This window comes from Artemia sp. Qi Xiang Cuo, chromosome 4 (assembly GCF_049724085.1).
Source record: "Artemia sp. Qi Xiang Cuo chromosome 4, ASM4972408v1, whole genome shotgun sequence".
NCBI lineage: Eukaryota > Metazoa > Arthropoda > Branchiopoda > Anostraca > Artemiidae > Artemia > Artemia sp. Qi Xiang Cuo.
The window spans coordinates 58,522,075-58,540,080 of record NC_142797.1 but is presented as its reverse complement, the minus strand read 5'-3'; the positions used below and the strand labels follow the sequence as shown (position 1 = coordinate 58,540,080).

The 18,006-nt window shown below is 36.6% G+C and overlaps 1 long non-coding RNA gene across 1 annotated transcript in view; it reads left to right on the top strand.

Moving 5' to 3' along the window:
- The first annotated feature begins 974 nt into the window (after positions 1-974).
- Positions 975-18,006, top strand: part of LOC148953280 (uncharacterized) — a 56,702-nt gene continuing 39,670 nt past the window's right edge. Inside the window, exon 1 of the long non-coding RNA XR_016141631.1 lies at positions 975-1,026. This is a non-coding gene — a long non-coding RNA (uncharacterized LOC148953280). The remainder of the gene's footprint in view (positions 1,027-18,006) is intronic.

The following is an 18,006-nucleotide window of genomic DNA, read 5'->3' as shown; positions in this document are numbered from 1 at the left end:
ATCTTCTATCTATAACTATCCTAAATAAAAGGGAAGTGCCTGACCAACGGCATATCAAGCAATCTCGTTCAGTGGGGGGGGGGGGTCATGAAAAACGTATCAAAAATTTGTATGGAAGCATATTTATTACTTTTTAACAAGTCGGACAATAAATTAAGGGGTGGAGGGGGGGGGGGGTTAAACCCGGTAACTCTCCCCTGGATACGGCCTTACTCATGACCCTTCAAATTCTCACTCTTTAGGCTAGAACTTTCAGGGTAAAATTGACATTTTGGGTCTAAAAGTATGCTATTTGGGGCTTTATCAAGATCCTCCATAGAAAAAACATTCAAAGATCCTCGTTCCCCACCCCCATGTTGTTCTGTTACCATGCACGACTGTGGTCTATGTGTTAGAGGTCTATACCAGAAAGGGCTTGATTAACAGTTTTGACTACCAGGAGATCGGTAATGTTATTAATATATGATCTAACTTTTGCAATCTGAATTTTTGGGCCATGCCCCTTATTAACATACTTTTTTAGTAGAGCCTTGCTAGAGATAAAGATATGAAACTACTGAAAAATGAAGTAAAGAAAAGAAAAAAACTCCAAGCTCTAGCTGTGGTGTGAAGGCAAACGGAAAGGAACGTCATGAATGGAACTGGTCATTGTGTTGTGTATGCATATACTTTATGCAAAATCTTATACTTTAAGGAAGCCTGTAGCAATATACTGTCCCTGGGCTATATCTTTTAATTTATACTATTTTTATTTATAACTTTACTATTATAATTAAATAATTATTTATAATTATTCTCTTTATGTAATACATACTAGCCAAATGCTTTTTTTTTCTTGTCAAATTCAGGTTTTAATTCAATGAGCACATAGAATACATAATGAAAGATTTGCGTAACAGAAAAAATGGTTTAAATTACACTCGTTACTCTTAAATATATAAAGGCAAATGATCTGTGTCACTTAGCTAGTTCAATCAACTGATTCTTCAGTGCGGTGTTTGGAATATAAAAATGATAATATACAAGGTAGTACTTCCAACCTTGAAAAATTCTCACAAGAAAATTCGAAAATTCAGGAATTGTGGAAATTCGGTGTCTAGTCTACGTAGATGATAGAGTGTTTAGCTAACGTAGATAACTTTTTTTTAGCAGCTCTAAGGAATTTGGTACTCTGGACGATAGATAGAAATAGCAGTACCAATATAATACGATTCTTCCATTATCTTAAAAGCGTTATAACAAATTCGATTAATTGTAATTAAGCTTACTGCTTGCAAATGTGTACACATAACATAAATCATGCCGAATATGAAAAATTCAGTTAAAGTCATGTAATTTTTTTAAATTGAACAATAAGTTATTATTAAAATGTGAGTCCCTGTAAACTAGTATGTCCAATCTAGCTGCCCAATTTGTCTCTTTCATACGGCAGACTTTGACTACTCTCCATGACATTGTTATTCAATGATTGATAATACCCATGATTAAAAATGTTACCATATTTGTTATACATGTTACCATTCCCAATGATTGTTATCCATGATTAATGATACAAACAAACTTCCAAAATCAAAACAAAATTATTTTAGTATTAGACTGAGAACAATTTCTTTTTTATTCATTATTATATGGAAGCTTATTAAGATATTGAAAATACAAATGGAAGGGCATTTGAAAACTGTTGAGGAAAAAGTTCACATCTGAGGCAATGCAATAGCGTTGCCTATAGTAAAGGACATACGGCTCCAATGCTTTATTATTATTAATTAAAAAAAACTTTCCGAAAAATAATTTTTTAAAATAAAATTAATGGCCATTTTAAAATTATGATCAGGAGATAAAAATACCTTTTAAAATTCAAACTCAAAACGACCAGAAATTACTATTAAAGAATAAATGAAACCTAGAACGAACAGAATCATACCAAAAACACACAACAAGTAATAATATAAATGAATAAATAGAGATTAAAGCAAGTAATGCTTAGATTGAATATGAAAATCATGCTTAAAACGAAAAAAAATATTTTCCTTTTGAAGTATAAATGAAACTTAAAACGAACAGAAATTAAATAAACAATCAACGCAAACAAACATACAATAGATATTGATGTAAATTAACAAATAAATCTTAAAACGGGTGAAACTTAAATTGAATATGCAAATCAAGCTTGAAACGAACAAAATTCACTACAAACAAGAGTTTGGGTATGACCTCCTTCTCTCACTGTAAAAGTCTAAAACCTACTGCGTCAATGGCGCTTTACTGAAAACTATATGCAACTTCAGCAGTCTTGGAAAGTATTAACATAATAAAATTGAATATTTGATGTATAAGTATATTAATTGTTGAAAGACCCATCAGTTCAAGAATTTATTTCACTGTAATTTTATTTTTATTTTCAATGCTGCAAGAACTGGAAAAGAAAATATTTATAATATAATTCGTTTTCAGTTAAGCTCCAATGACGCAGTAGGCTTTTGGTTTTTATTTACAGTTAGGAAAAGAGGCAGAATCCAAACACTTGTTTGTAGTGAAACTATATTCGTCTTGAACAACTTTAAAAAGAGCTAATAAATTAAACTGAATATTTGATGCATAATGATATTAATTGCTGGAAACTCATCAGTTCAAAATGTTACTATAATTTTAAAGTTTATTTTCGATATTAAGTACAAAAAAAAATATTTGTCATAAAATTGGTTTTCAGTAAAGTGCCAATGACGCAGTAGGTTTTAGACTTTTACAGTGAGAGAAGGAGGTCATACCCAAACTCTTGTTTGTAGTGAATTTTGCTCGTTTCAAGCTTGATTTGCACATTCAATTTAATTTTCACTCGTTTTAAGATTTATTTATTAATTTACATTAATATCTATTATATGTTTTTTTGCATTGATTGTTTATTTAATTTCTCTTTGTTATAAGTTTCAGTTATACTTCAATAGGAAAATATTTTGTTTCGTTTTAAACTTGATTTTCATATTCAATCTAAGCATTACTCGCTTTAAGATCTATTTATTCATTTATATTATTACTTGTTGTGTGTTTTTTGCTATGATTGTTTATTTAATTCTGTTTGTTTTGGGTTTCATTTATTCTTTAATAGTAATTTCTGGTCGTTTTAATTTTGAATTTTAAAATGTATTTGTATCTGCTTAGCTTAAGTTTAAAATGGCCTTTACTTTTCTTTGAAAAACTTATTTTTCGGAAAGTTTTTTTTAATTAGCTTATGTTCGTTTTTGATTGCAAAAAGTTTCAAGTTTTTAAAAATTCATTATTTTAAAATCAAATATTCATCAAAGTATCAAAACAGGTATCAAAGTACCAATATCAAAGTGAAAAAACGGCTTTGTGTCAACCTCGGAGTTTTTATTATCTAATGTTTGAATTATTTTTAACAAAATGGTCACCTCAAATTTTATCGGATGGGTTTATCCATCCGACAAACCCAAAAGCATGGAGGGCGGGAGGGGCTAGTTGCCCTCCGATTTTTTTCACTCTGAGAAAATGAACTACAACTTTTAATTCCCATTTAAATTAACCCTCTCTGAGGTTTATACGAGCATCCCTTTCATAATAACCACATACAGCCCCAGGACATAGCTTAGAATGCCTACCCGGGCCCTCGGGGGATCTGTCTACATCGGAGTTTTAGTTATCTGACCTTTGGATTATTTTGAAAAAAGTGGCTCTCTTAAGGTTCTTATCGGATTGGTTTGAGGAAAATTGGGCGTGGATAGGGGGGCTAATTGCCTTCCGATCTGTTTTGTGAACGAGAACTTTAAAGTCACTTAAAAAGTGAACGAGAACTTTCAATTTCCAATCATATAAGCCCTCTCCAAAGTTTATACGAGCATACCTTCCGTAAGAAACATATATGCCCCCAGAGCAATTCTTATAACGCCTGCCCCAGACCCTGGAGGGGTTGTGTTGACACAGGAGTCTTTTTTTATCTGACCTTTGAACTATTTTTAACGAAATGGCCATACGTAAAGGAGTTTTTGTTATATGATCTTTGAACTATTTTAAAAAAAATGGCTACCTCTAATTTTTTATCAGATGTATATGGGGGGAAAGGGCTTGGGGGGGGCAGTTGCCCTCCAATTAATTTTGACTCTTTAAAAGGGTACTAGAACTCTCGATTTCAAATCGAATGTGCCCCGTTTGAAGTTTGTACGACGACCTTTTCTATATGAAGTGCCTCTGGGAAAAAAGGGACTGTGGGGGGAGGCTAGCTGCCCTTCAATCACCTTTGACTCTTAAAGAGTGAATTCGAACTTTCAATTTCCAATCAAATCAGCCCTCTATAAAATTTATACGAACATCCCTTCCATAACAACCATATATGCCCCCAATGCATAACTTACAACGCCTGCCCCCGGGCCCTGGGGACTGTGTCGACACCGGAGTTTTATTATCTGAACTTTGAACTATTTTTAACTATATGTTTATCTCAAAATTTTTATCTGATGTATTTAGGGTGTGGAGGAGGGGGGGGGCTAGTTCCCCTCCGATCTCTTTTGAATCTTAAAAAGCGAACAAGAACTTTCAATTCAAATCAAATGAGTCCTCTCCAAAGTTTATACGAACATCCCTTTCATAACAACTATATATGCCCCTAGATTATTACTCATAACGCCTGCCTCCATGCCCTGGTGAGTTGCGTCAACACAGGAATTTTTCATATCTCACCTTTGAACTATTTTAATGAAATGGCTATTATAAAAATTTTATTGAATCGGCTCGGGGAAAAAAGGGCGGGGAGGGCTTGTTGTCCTCGGATATCTTTTGGCTCTTAAAGATTAAACTAGAACTTTCAATTTCCAATCAAATGAGCCCTCTCTGAAGTTTTTACGAGCATCCCTTTCATAAAAACCATATACGCCCCCTGGACAATACTTACAACGCCTATCCCCCGTGCCCTGGGGGGATTTTTGTATCTAATTTTTAAACAATTTCCAAAAAACTGGCTATCTCAAGATTTGTAGCGGATGGGTTTGGGGAAAAAAGAGCGTGGGGGAGGCTAGTTGCTCTGAACACTCTTGACTCTTAAAAAGTGAACTAGAACTTTCAATTTCCAATCAAATGAGCCTCTATCAAGTTTATACGAGCATCCCTTTCATAAGAACAATACATGCCCTTAGGGAATAACTTAGAATGCCTTCCCCTGGGCCCTGGGGGGTTGTATTGACAACGGATTTTTGTCTTATCCGACCTTTGCACTATTTTTAACGAAATGTCTATCTCAAAATTTTCATCAGATGGGTTTGTAAAAAGAAAGCGTCGGGGGGGCTAGCTGCACTCAGATCTCTTTTGAATCTTAAAAAGGGAACTCAAACTTCCAATTTCCAATCAAATGAGCCCTCTTTGAAGTTTATGCGAGCATTCCTTCCATAAGAACCATATATGGCCCCAGGGTATAACTTACAACGCCTGCCACCGGGCCCTGGGGACTGTGTCGACACCGGAGTTTTATTATCTGAACTTTGAACTATTTTTAACAAAAAGTCTATCTCAAAATTTTTATCTGATGTATTTAGGGCGGGGCGGAGGGGGGGGGGGGGTAGTTGCCCTCCGATCTCTTTTGACTCTTAAAAAGTGAAAAAGAACTTTAAATTTACAATAAAATGAGCCCTCTCCAAAGTTTATGCGAGCATCCCTTCCATAAGAAGTATATATGCCCCTAGATTATTACTTATAACGCCTGCCTCCATGCCCTGGTGAGTTGCGTCAACACAGGAATTTTTCATATCTCACCTTTGAACTATTTTAATGAAATGGCTATTATAAAAATTCTATTGAATCGGCTCGGGGAAAACAGGGCGGGGAGGGCTAGTTGTCCTCGGATATCTTTTGGCTCTTAAAGATTAAACTAGAACTTTCAATTTCCAATCAAATGAGCCCTCTCTGAAGTTTTTACGAGCATCCCTTTCATAAAAACCATATACGCCCCCTGGACAATACTTACAACGCCTATCCCCCGTGCCCTGGGGGGATTTTTGTATCTAATTTTTAAACAATTTCCAAAAAACTGGCTATCTCAAGATTTGTAGCGGATGGGTTTGGGGAAAAAAGAGCGTGGGGGAGGCTAGTTGCTCTGAACACTCTTGACTCTTAAAAAGTGAACTAGAACTTTCAATGTCCAATCAAAAGAGCCTCTATGAAGTTTATACGAGCATCCCTATCAAAAGAACCATACATATCCTTAGGGCCTAACTTAGAATGCCTTCCCCTGGGCCCTGGGGGGTTGTCTTGACAACGGATTTTTGTCTTATCCGACCTTTGCACTATTTTTAACGAAATGTCTATCTCAAAATTTTCATCAGATGGGTTTGTAAAAAGAAAGCGTCGGGGGGGGCTAGCTGCACTCAGATCTCTTTTGACTATTAAAAAAGGAGCTCCAACTTTCAATTTCCAATCAAATGAGCCTTCTTTGAAGTTTATACGAGCATCCCTTCCACAAGAACCATATATGCCCCAGGGTATAACTTACAACGCCTGCCACCAGGCCCTGGGGATTTTGTCGACACCGGAGTTTTATTATCTGAACTTTGAACTATTTTTAACAAAGTGGCTATTTCAAAATTATTATCTGCTGTATTTACGGTGTGGAGGAGGGGGGGGGGGGCTAGTTGCCCTCGGATCTCTTTTGACTCTTAAAAAGTGAACAAAAACTTCCAATTTCAAATCAAATGAGCCCTCTCCAAAGTTTATGCGAGCATCCCTTCCATAAGAAGTATATATGCCCCTAGATTATTACTTATAACGCCTGCCTCCATGCCCTGGTGAGTTGCGTCAACACAGGAATTTTTCATATCTCACCTTTGAACTATTTTAATGAAATGGCTATTATAAAAATTTTATTGAATCGGCTCGGGGAAAAAGGGCGAGGAGGGCTAGTTGTCCTCGGATATCTTTTGGCTCTTAAAAATTAAACTAGAATTTCAATTTCCAATCAAATGAGCCCTCTCTGAAGTTTTTACGAGCATCCCTTTCATAAAAACCATATACGCCCCCTGGACAATACTTACAACGCCTATCCCCCGTGCCCTGGGGGGATTTTTTGTATCTAATTTTTAAACAATTTCCAAAAAACTGGCTATCTCAAGATTTGTAGCGGATGGGTTTGGGGAAAAAAGAGCGTGGGGGAGGCTAGTTGCCCTGAACTCTCTTGACTCTTAAATAGTAAACTAGAACTTTCAATTTCCAATCAAATGAGCCTCTATGAAGTTTATACAAGCATCCCTTTCATAAGAACCATGCTTGTCTTCAGGGTATAATTTAGAATGTCTCCCCCCGGGCCCTGGGGGGTTGTATTGACAACGGATTTTTGTCTTATCCGACCTTTGAACTATTTTTAACAAAATAGCTATCTCAAAATTTTCATCGGATGGGTTTGGAAAAAGAAAGCGTCGGGGGGGGCTAGCTGCACTCAGATCTCTTTTGACTATTAAAAAAGGAGCTCCAACTTTCAATTTCCAATCAAATGAGCCTTTTCTGGAGTTTATACGAGCATCCCTTTCATAAGAACCATATATGCCCCAGGGTCTAACTTACAACGCCTGCCCCCGGGCCCTGGGGGGTTGAGATGACACCTGAGTTTTAATTATCTGACTTTTGAGCAATTTTTAACTTAATGGCTATCTCAAAATTTCTGTTGGATGCATTTGGGGAAAAAGGGGCGTGGGGGGGGGGGGGTAGTTGCCCTCCATTCTCTTTTGATTCTAAAAAACCTGAACTAGAACTTTCAATTTCCAATCAAATGAGCCTTCTCTGAAGTGTTTTCAAGCATCCCTTCAATAAGAACCAAATATTCCCCCAGGGCATAAAATACAACACCTGTCCTCGGGGCCTGGGGGGCTGTGTCGACCCCAGAGTTTTCATTATATGGTCTTTGAACTATTTAAAAAAAACTATCTCAAAGTTCTTATCGGATGGGTTTGAGGAAAAAATGGCGTGGAGGGGGGGGGGCTATGTGTCCTCCAATCTCTTTTCACTCTTAAAAAGTGAACTAAAACTTTAAATTTCCAATCAAATGAGCCCTCTTTGAAGTTAATACAAACATTCCTTCCAAAAGACCCATATATGCCCCCAGGACATAACTTACAACGCCTGCCCCGGGACCTGGGGGGGTCGTGTAGACACCGGAATTTTTGCTATATGATCTTTGAACTATTTTTAACAAAATAGCTATCTTAAAATTTTTATTGGATGCATTTGGGAAAAAAGGGTTTGGGGGGGGGAGAAGCTGGTTACCCTCAAATGTCTTTTGACGTTTAAAAAGTGAACTAGAACTTTCAATTTTCAATCAAATGAGCCCTCTCTGAAGTCTATACGAGCATTCCATCCATAAGAACAATATATGCCTCCAGGGTATAATTTATAACCCTTGCCCCTGAAGACTGTGGGGGGAGTGTCCTGCTCAAATATATAATTTACAGAACTTTCAACTACGTTGAACAAAATCGCTATATCAAAATATTGATTGGCCGCGTTTGGGAAAATGGTGGGCGTAGAGGGGGTATCAGTTGCCTTCCAATAACTTTCGACTAGTAAAAAGGGAACTAGCCATTTGAATTCCCAATCGAATGAGCCCTTTCTTAAATTTCTACGACAACGCTTTCTATACAAAACCTTATATGCCCCCAGGGCATAACTTGCAACCCTTGCCTTGAGGGTTGTGGGAGGGGGGGGGATATCCTCCAATCACTTTTGACTCTTGAAAAGTGAATTACAACTTTCAATTTCAAATCAAATGAGCCCTATATGAAGTTTATACGAGCATCCGTTCCATAACAACCATATATGCCCCAGGGCATAACTAACAACGCCTGCACCCGGGCCCTGGGGGCTGTGTCGACACCGGAGTTTTGTTATCTGAACTTTGAACTATTTTTAACAAAATGACTATCTCATAATTTTTATCTGATGTATTTAGGGCGTGGAGGACGGGGGGGGGGGTAGTTTCCCTCCGATATCTTTTGACTCTTAAAAAGTGAACAATAACTTTCATTTTCCAATAAAATGAGCCCTCTCCGAAGTTTATACGAGCATCCCTTCCATAAGAACTATATATGCCCCTAGAGCCTCATAACGCCTGCCTTCAGGCACTGGTGAGTTGCGTCGACACAGGAATTTTTCATATCTGAGTTTTGAACTACTTTTAATGAAATGGCTATTATAAAATTTTATTGAATGGGCTTGGGAAAAAAAGTGTGTGGGGGGGCTAGTTGTCCTCGGATATCTTTTGACTCTTAAAAATTGAACTAGAACTTTCAATGTCCAATCAAATGAGCCCTCTCTGAAGTTTTACGAGCATCCCTTTCATAAGAACCATATACGCCCCCTGGACAACACTTACAACGCCTATCCCCCGTGCCCTGGGGGGATTTTTTTTATCTAATTTTTGAACAATTTTCAAAGAACTGGCTATCTCAAGATTTGTAGCGGATGGGTTTGGGGAAAAAAGAGCGTGGGGGAGACTAGTTGGCCTGAACTCTCTTGACTCTTAAAAAGTGAACTAGAACTTTCAATTTCTAATAAAATGAGCCTCCATGAAGTTTATACGAGCATCCCTTTCATAAGAACCATACAAGCCCTTAGGAAAAACTTAGAATGCCTTCCCCTGGGGCCTGGGGGGCTGTATTGACAACGGATAATTTCTTATCTGACCTTTGAACTATTTTTAACAAAATGTCTATCTCAAAATTTTCATCAGATATGTTTGGAAAAACAAAGAGTCGGGGGGGGGGGGGCTATCTGCACTCGGATCTCTTTTGATTATTAAAAGGTGAGCTCGAACTTTCGATTTCCAATCAAATGGGCCCTCTCAGAAGTTTATACGAGCATCCCTTTCATATGATCCATGTATGCCCCAGGGCATAACTTACAACGCCTTCCCCCGGGCCCTGGGGGGTTGTGTCGACACCTGAGTTTTGTTATCTGACTTTTGAGCACTTTTTAACTTAATGGCTATTCAAAATTTCTATTGGATGCATTTGGGGAAAAAGGGGCGTGGGGGGGGGGGGGCTAGTTGCCGTCCAATCTCTTTTGTCTCTAAAAAAACTGAACTAGAACTTTCAATTTCCAATCAAATGAGCCATCTCTGGTTTATTCAAACACTACTAAAATATTCCAACTCTTGCATTTCAACAAAAGAAATTCAAAATGAACTTTGAAAAATTAAGAAAATGTAACTGTGACAAGGTAAACCACAACCGAACACTACTGAAATATTCCAACTCTTGCATTTCAACAAAAGAAATTCAAAATGAACTTTGAAAAATCAGGAAAATGTAACTGTGACAAGGTAAACTACAACAACACACTACTGAAATATTCCAACACTTGCATTTAAACGAAGGAAATTCAAAATGAACTTTGAAAAATCAAGAAAATGTAACTGTGACAAGGTAAACCATAACGAAACACTACTGAAATATTCCAACTCTTGCATTTCAATGAAAGAAATTCAAAATGAACTTTGAAAAATCAAGAAAATGTAAGTGTGACAAGGTAAACCAAACACCACTGAAATATTCCAACTCTTGCATTTCAATGAAAGAAATTGAAAATAAACTTTGAAAAAATCAGGAAAATGTAACTGTGACAAGGTAAACCACAACCAAACACTACTGAAATATTCCAACTCTTGCATTTCAACGAAGGAAATTCAAAATGAACCTTGAAAAATCAAGTAAATGTAAGTGTGACAAGGTAAAACACTACTGAAACATTCCAACTCTTGCATTTCAACGAAGGAAATTCAAAATGAACTTTGAAAAATCAGACCTTTGGAGGGGGAGGGGCCGGGGGAGGGGGTCGTTCTGTGTCTCAATGCACAAAAAAAAGTATAAAAATGGGGGAGGGAAGGGGAGGGGAGGAGGGGAGGGGAGGAGGAGGTGGGAGGAGGAGGAGGAGGGAGGAGGAGGAGGAGGAGGAGGAGGGAGGAGGAGGGGAGGATGAGGAGGGGAGGGGAGGGGAGGAGGAGGGGAGGGGAGGGGGAGGGGAGGGGGAGGGGAGGAGGGGAGGGGGAGGAGGGGAGGGGAAGGGGAGGAGGAGGGAGGAGATGGAGGGAGAGGGGCCCCTTTGGGGGGCCAGGGGGGGGGCCCTTCGGGCCCCGGGGGGGGGGGGTCTGGGGGAACCTTGAGGGCCGGGGGGCCCTTTGGGAGCCCAGTGGACCTTTGATGACCGGTGGCTTCCTTCGGGGTTGGGGTAGAGGGATTGGAACCCTTTGGGGTTGGGGTAGGGGGATCGGAACCCTTTGGGTTGTGGTAGAGGACCTTACGACACTGTTAAAATCGAACTTGTGTATCATAACGACCACAGAGTTTTACCCTCAAATTCTCTTCTATAATCATCTTTTAGAATGTCTCTAACTGTTTCGCGGAAATAATTCCATAAAATGGTTAAAACGGTTTCGCCCAAATAATCTCTAAACGTAATTTCAGCGTGTTCCTTTTGTTTTTTGGTATCTCTGTGCTTTCACATTTGGAATTACAAAAGAAACCCTTTCGCGCGCTAAGATCAAAACATTTGGTCGGAAACGATTCTTCTGGAAGAACTCCAAATTAATTCCCTTTCGTGAATCAATTCTCTTTAGAACAACAAATTAATTCCCCTTTCGTGACATATCAATCAATCTTGCCATCATCTGTCAGACATTATTAAACTTCGCCTGGAAACAATTTGATTAATGATTGACAGTACCTGTCAGACATTATTAAACTTTGCCCGGAAACAATTTGATTAATGACTGACTTTAGGTCATTGACCCCATTATCCACGTGTTTTCCCTAGGGACTCTATGCCCATATATGGTGTACTGATAGGAGATACATTCTTTTGATAACCAAATTTTGTACTGCCACGAGTCAATAAGGCCTTTATTGAAGTGTTTTCAAGCATCCCTTCAATAAAAACCATATATTCCCCCAGGGCATAACTTACAACACCAGTAGAAAGGCCTTATTGACTCGTGGCAGTACAAAATTTGGTTATCAAAAGAATGTATCTCCTATCAGTACACCATATATGGGCATAGAGTCCCTAGGGAAAACACGTGGATAATGGGGTCAATGACCTAAAGTCAGTCATTAATCAAATTGTTTCCGGGCAAAGTTTAATAATGTCTGACAGGTACTGTCAATCATTAATCAAATTGTTTCCAGGCGAAGTTTAATAATGTCTGACAGATGATGGCAAGATTGATTGATATGTCACGAAAGGGGAATTAATTTGTTGTTCTAAAGAGAATTGATTCACGAAAGGGAATTAATTTGGAGTTCTTCCAGAAGAATCGTTTCCGACCAAATGTTTTGATCTTAGCGCGCGAAAGGGTTTCTTTTGTAATTTCAAATTTGAAAGCACAGGGATGCTAAACAAAAGGAACACGCTAAAATTACGTTGAGAGATTATTTGGGCGAAACCGTTTTAACCATTTTATGGAATTATTTCCGCAAAAAAGTTAGAGACATTCTAAAAGATGATTATAGAAGAGAATTAGAGGGTAAAACTCTGTGGTCGTTATGATACACAAGTTCGATTTTAACAGTGTCGTAAGGTCCTCTACCACAACCCAAAGGGTTCCGATCCCCCTACCCCAACCCCAAAGGGTTCCAATCCCTCTACCCCAACCCCGAAGGAAGCCACCGGTCATCAAAGGTCCACTGGGCTCCCAAAGGGCCCCCCGGCCCTCAAGGTTCCCCCAGACCCCCCCCCCCCGGGGCCCGAAGGGCCCCCCCCCTTGGCCCCCAAAGGGGCCCCTCTCCCTCCATCTCCTCCCTCCTCCTCCCCTTCCCCTCCCCTCCTCCCCCTCCCCTCCTCCCCTCCCCCTCCCCCTCCCCTCCCCTCCCCTCCTCCTCCCCTCCCCTCCCCTCCTCATCCTCCCCTCCTCCTCCCTCCTCCTCCTCCCCTCCTCCTCCTCCTCCTCCTCCTCCCACCTCCTCCTCCCCTCCCCTCCTCCCCTCCCCTTCCCTCCCCCATTTTTATACTTTTTTTGTGCATTGAGACACAGAACGACCCCCTCCCCCCGGCCCCTCCCCCTCCAAAGGTCTGATTTTTCAAAGTTCATTTTGAATTTCCTTCGTTGAAATGCAAGAGTTGGAATATTTCAGTAGTGTTTGTTGACTTTTGAAATTGTCTCTCTTAGATTTTCATGTTTTTTTAAAGTTCATTTTTAATTTCCATCTTTGAAATTCAAGATTTGTACTCTTTCAGTAGTTGTTGTTTTTTAATTAAATATTATCACATAAAGATTCATGATTTTTCATGTTTCTTTTTTAATTTACTTCATTGAAATGCAAGAGTTGGAATATTTTAGTTGTGTTTGGTTTACCTTGTCACACTTACATCTTCTTGATTTTTCAAAGTACATTTTGAATTTCTTTCATTGAAATGCAAGATTTGGAATATTTCAGTGGTGTTGGGTTGTGGTTTACCTTGTCACAGTTACATTTTCTGTATTTTTAAAAGTTTATTTTTAATTTATTTAGTTGAAATTAAAGAGTTTGAGTATTTAAGTAGTGTTTTGTTGTAGTTTACCTTGTCACAGTTACATTTTCTTGATTTTTCAAAGTTCATTTTGAATTTCTTTCGTTGAAATGCAAGAGTTGGAATATTTCAGTAGTGTTTGGTTGTGGTTTACATTGTCACAGTTACATTTTCTTTATTTTGCAAAGTTCATTTTGAATTTCTTTTGTTGAAATGCAAGAGTTGGAATATTTCAGTAGTGTTTCGTTGTGGTTTACCTTGTCACAGTTACATTTTCTTGATTTTTCAAAGTTCATTTTGAATTACCTTCATTGAAATGCAAGAGTTGGAATATTTCAGTAGTGTTTAGTTGTGGTTTACCTTCTCCCAGGTACATTTTCTGGACGTTTAATGATCCTTTGAATTTCAATAGTTGAAATGTAAGAATTTGAATATATAAGAATTGTTTTGTTATGGTTTAACGTGAAACAGTTACATTCTCTTGATTTTTAAAAGTTCATTTCGAATTTCTTTCGTTGAAATGCAAGAGTTGGACTATTTTAGTAGTGTTTGGTTGTGTTTACCTTGTCACAGTTACATTTTCTTGATTTTTCAAAGTTCATTTTGAATTTCTTTCGTTGAAATGCAAGAGTTGGAATATTTCAGTAGTGTGTGGTAGTGGTTTACCGTGTGACAGTTACATTTTCTTGATTTTTCAAAGTTCATTTTGAATTTCTTTCGTTGAAATGAAATATTTGGAATATTTCAGTATTTTTTGGTTGTGGTTTACCTTGTAACAGTTACATTTTATTTATTTTTCAAATTTCATTTTGAATTTCTTTCGTTGAAATGCAAGAGTTGGAATATTTCAGTAGTGTTTGGTTGTGGTTTACCGTGTCACAGTGACATTTTCTTGATTTTTCAAAGTTCATTTAGAATTTCTTTGATTGAAATGCAAGAGTTGGAATATTTCAGTAGTGTTTGGTTGTGGTTTACCTTGTCACAGTTACATTTTCTTGATTTTTCAAAGTTCCTTTTGAATTTCTTTCGTTGAAATGCAAGAGTTGGAATATTTCAGTAGTGTTTGGTTGTGGTTTACATTTTCTTGTAAACATTTTCTCACAGATACATTTTCTTGATTTTTCAAAGTTCATTTCGAATTTCTTTCGTTGAAATGCAAGAGTTGGAATATTTCAGTAGTGTTTGGTTGTGGTTTACCTTGTCACAGTTACATTTTCCTTATTTTTCAAAGTTCATTTTGAATTTCTTACATTGAAATGCAAGAGTTGGAATATTTCAGTAGTGTTTGGTTGTGGTTTACCCTGTCACAGTTACATCTTCTTGATTTTTCAAAGTTCATTTTGAATTTCTTTCGTTGAAATGCAAGAGTTGGAATATTTCAGTAGTGTTTGATTGTGGTTTACCTTGTCACAGCTACATTTTATTGATATATCAAACTTCATTTTGAATTTCTTTAGTTGAAATGCAAGAGTTGGAATATTTCAGTAGTGTGCTGTTGTAGATTACCTTGTCACAGTTACATTCCCTTAATTTTTCAAAGTTCATTTTGAATTTCTTTCGTTGAAATGCAAGAGTTAGAATATTTCAGTAGTGTTTGGTTGTGGTTTACCTTGTCACAGTTACATTCCCTTAATTTTTCAAAGTTCATTTTGAATTTCTTTCATTGAAATGCAAGAGTTGGAATATTTCAGTAGTGTTTGGTTATGGTTGACCGTGTCACAGTTACATTTTCTTGATTTTTCAAAGTTCATTTAGAATTTCTTACGTTGAAAAGCAAGAGTTGGAATATTTCAGTAGTGTTTGGTTGTGGTTTACCAGGTCACAGTTACATTTTCGTGATTTTTCAAAGTTTATTTTGAATTTCTTTGGTTGAAATGCAAGAGTTGGAATATTTCAGTAGTGTTTGGTTGTGGTTTACCTTGTCACAGTTACATTTTCTTTATTTTTAAAAGTTCATTTTGAATTTATTTAGTTTAAATTTAAGAGTTGGTATATTTAATTATTGTTTGTTTGTTGTTTACATTGTAACAGTTAAATTTTATTTATTTATAAAAGTTCATTTTGAATATCCTTCGTTGAAATGCAAGAGTTGGAATATTTCAGTAGTGTTTGGTTGTGGTTTACCTTGTCACAGTTACATTTTCTTGATTTTTCAAAGTTAATTTGGAATTTAATTCTTTGAAATTCTAGAGTTTGAATATTTAATTAGTGTGTGGTTGTGGTTTACCTTGTCACAGTTACATTTTCTTGATTTTTCAAAGTTCATTTTGAATTTCCTTCGTTGAAATGCAAGAGTTGGAATATTTCAGTAGTGTTTGGTTGTGGTTTACATTTTCTTGTAAACATTTTCTCACAGATACATTTTCATGATTTTTCAAAGTTCATTTCGAATTTCTTTCGTTGAAATGCAAGAGTTGGAATATTTCAGTAGTGTTTGGTTGTGGTTTACCTTGTCACAGTTACATTTTTCTGATTTTTAAAAGTTCATTTTGAATTTCTTTCATTGAAATGAAAGAGTTAGAATATTTCAGTAGTGTTTGGTTGTGGTTTACCCTGTCACAGTTACATTTTCTTGATTTTTCAAAGTTCATTTTGAATTTCTTTCATTGAAATGCAAGAGTTGGAATAGTTCAGTAGTGTTTGGTTGTGGATTACCTTGTCACAGTTACATTTTCTTGATTTTTCAAAGTTCATTTTGAATTTCTTTCTTTGAAATGCTAGAGTTTGAATATTTCTGGAGTGTTCTTTTTTTGTGGACCCTCTCACAGTTACATTAACTTCATTTTTCAAAGTTTATTTTGAATTTCTTTTGTTGAAATGCAAGAGTTGGAATATTTCACTAGTGTTTGGTTGTGGTTTACCCTATCACAGTTACATTCCCTTAATTTTTCAAAGTTCATTTTGAATTTCTTTCATTGAAATGCCAGAGTTGGAATATTTAACTAGTGTTTGGTTGTGGTTTACCTTGTCACAGTTACATTTTCTTGATTTTTCAAAATTCATTTTGAATTTCTTTCGTTGAAATGCAAGAGTTGGAATATTTCAGTAGTGTTTGGTTGTGGTTTACCTTGTCACAGTTACATTTTCATGATTTTTCAAAGTTTATTTCGAATTTCTTTCGTTGAAATGCAAGAGTTGGAATATTTCAGTAGTGTTTTGTTGTGGTTTACCGTGTCACAGTTACATTTTCTTGATTTTTACAAGTTCATTTTGAATTTCTTTCGTTGAAATGCAAGAGTTGGAATATTTCAGTAGTGTTTGGTTGTGGTTTACCTTGTCAGAGTTACATTCTCTTGATTTTTCAAAGTTTATTTTGAATTTCTTTCGTTGAAATGCAAGAGTTGGAATATTTCAGTAGTGTTTGGTTGTGGTTTACCTTGTCACAGTTAAATTCTCTTGATTTTTCAAAGTCCATTTTGAATTTCTTTAGTTGAAATGCAAGAGTTGGAATATTTCAGTAGTGTTTCGTTGTGGTTTACCTTGTCACAGTTACATTTTCTTAATTTTTCAATGTTCATTTTGAATTTCTTTCGTTGAAATGCAAGAGTTGGAATATTTCACTAGTGTTTGGTAGTGGTTTACCGTGTCACAGTTACATTTCCTTGATTTTTCAAATTTCATTTTGAATTTTTTTCGTTGAAATTCATGAGTTGGAATATTTCAGTAGTGTTTGGTTGTGGTTTACCTTGTCACAGTTACATTTTCTTGATTTTTCAAAGTTCATTTTGAATTTCCTTCGTTGAAATGCAAGAGTTGGAGTATTTCAGTAGTGTTTGGTTGTGGTTTACCTTGTCACAGTTACATTTTCTTGATTTTTCAAAGTTCATTTTGAATTTCTTTCGTTGAAATGCAAGAGTTGGAATATTTCAGTAGTGTTTGGTTGTGGTTTACCTTGTCACAGTTACATTTTCTGGATTTTTCAAAGTTCATTTCGAATTTCCTTCGCTGAAATGCAAGAGTTGGAATATTTCAGTAGTGTTTGGTTGTGGTTTACCGTGTCACAGTTACATTTTCTTGATTTTTCAAAGTTCATTTTGAATTTCTTTCTTTGAAATGCAAGAGTTGGAATATTTCAGTAGTGTTTGGTTGTGGTTTACCTTGTCATAGTTACATTTTCCTGATTTTTCAAAGTTCATTTTGAATTTCTTACATTGAAATGCAAGAGTTGGAATATTTAGGTAGTGTTTGGTTGTGGTTTACCTTGTCAGAGTTACATTCCCTTGATTTTTCAAACTTCATTTTGAATTTCTTTCGTTGAAATGCAAGAGTTGGAATATTTCAGTAGTGTGATGTTGTAGTTTACCCTGTCACAGTTACATTCACTTTATTTTTCAAAGTTCATTTTGAATTTTTTTCGTTGAAATGCAAGAGTTGGAATATTTCAGTAGTGTTTGGTTGTGGTTTACCTTGTCATGGTTACATTTTCTTGATTTTTCAAAGTTCATTTTGAATTTATTTCCTTGAAATGCAAGAGTTGGAATATTTCAGTAGTGTTTGGTAGTGGTTTACCGTGTC